The following is a 1,871-nucleotide window of genomic DNA, read 5'->3' on the forward strand; positions in this document are numbered from 1 at the left end:
GGCTGCAGAGAGGTCGAGGAGGATGAGGGCGACTGTGTCTCCATTGTCCAGTAGAGTTCGAATGTCGTCTGTTGCTGCGATGAGGGCGGTCTCAGTGCTGTGTTTGGCTCGGAAGCCAGATTGTGAGGGGTCGAGTGATTTGTTGGCTTCGAGGAAGGCGGCGAGCTGGTTGTTGACAGCTTTCTCGATGACTTTGGCCGGGAATGGAAGAAGCGAGATGGGGCGGTAGTTTTTGAGTTCGGTGGGGTCTGCTGTTGGTTTTTTCAGAAGGGCGGTGAGTTCAGCGTGTTTCCAGTCTTCTGGGAAGGTAGCGGAGTTGAAGGAGCAGTTGATGACGTCTCGGAGGTGCGGAGCTATGACTGAGTCTGCTTTGTTGAAGATGTGGTGAGGGCATGGGTCTGTGGGGGATCCAGAGTGGATGGAATTCAACAGGCGGATGGTGTCCTCAGTGGAGATTGGGTTCCAGGCGTTAAGGGTGTTAACGGGGGGAAGATAGTCAGCTGATGGTAGGGTGGGTTGGCTTCCGGGTTGGTTGTCAAAGCTGTTGTGGATGTCAGCAATCTTGTTGTGGAAAAAAGAGGCTAGGGAGTCGCAGAGGGTTTGAGAGGGGGTGATGTCGTTGGAGTTGGCCGAGGGGTTGGAAAATTCCTTGACGATGTTGAAAAGTTCCTTGCTGTTGTGGGCGTTGTTGTCGAGTCGATCCTTAAATGCTGTTTTCTTGGCTTTTCGGATCAGTTGGTGGTGAGTACGGATGGCGCTTTTGAAGGCGTCCTTGTTGCTGGTGGATGGGTCTTTTTTCCAGGCCTTTTCAAGGGAGCGGCATAGTTTCTTGGATTTCTTGAGGTCCTCGTTGAACCATGAGGCCTTCTTGATGCCAAGTTTGTGTTGGCGTTTTTTCAGTGGTGCTAAGGTGTCGGCGGTGTTGGATAACCAGAGGGTGAGGTTGGAGGCGGCTTCGTTGGCGTTAGAAGAGAGGGCTGGGGAGGTTTGAAGGAGCGATGTGGAGATCTGCTCCGTGGTGATTTTGTTCCAGTTTCTTTGTAGAGTTGGTTGGAGGAGGATGATGGGTTTCGGCTTGTTGTAGGTGAAGTGAACGCAGCTGTGGTCAGTCCAGAGGAGAACCGTAGTGTGGCTGAAAGACATGGTTGCTGGAGGTGAAGATGGGGTCGAGTGTGTGACCTGCGATGTGGGTGGGGGAAGTGACCAGTTGTTTAAGTCCGAGGTTGGCGAAGTTGTCCAAGAGGGTGGCGGTGTTGCGGTCGTTGATCTTCTCAAGGTGGAAGTTGAGGTCTCCCAGAAGGATGTAGTCTTTGGAGGGGAGCGCGTGTGGGGTGATGAAGTCCGGGATGTCTTCACTGAATTTTGCGCGGGGTCCTGGTGGTCTGTAGAGGAGGGTGCCTCTGAGTGTGGTCTTGGGGTCGATGTGGATCTGGAAGTGAAGGTGTTCGGAGTTGGCGAGGTTGGCGTCAGAGCTGGTTGTGATGCGGATTGATTTCTTGTGGACGATAGCGATTCCTCCTCCTGTATGGTCGGTGCGGTCCTTGCGCGTGATCTTATAGTCATCAGGGATAGCGATGGCGATGTCAGGGGCGGAGGAGGCGTTCATCCATGTTTCCGTTAGGAAGGCGACGTCTGGAGAGATGGTGTCTAGTAGGTTCCAAAGGTCAATGGCGTGTCTGTGGACCGAGCGGGTGTTGAGAAGGATGCATTCTAGGTGGTTGGGGTCGGGAATCTGTGGTGTGGTCGGAGCGGAGATGTTGTCGGTGCCGCTAAATTTGCAGGAGAAGCAGGAAAACGGACCATGGGTGAGTCCAGGAGCGGCTTGGACGCAGTTGGGGGCGCGACCGGGGTTAAGGGCTAGGAGGTCGGCG

The sequence above is a fragment of the Lissotriton vulgaris genome, chromosome 3_1 (assembly GCF_964263255.1).
Source record: "Lissotriton vulgaris chromosome 3_1, aLisVul1.2, whole genome shotgun sequence".
In the NCBI taxonomy this organism is placed as follows: domain Eukaryota; kingdom Metazoa; phylum Chordata; class Amphibia; order Caudata; family Salamandridae; genus Lissotriton; species Lissotriton vulgaris.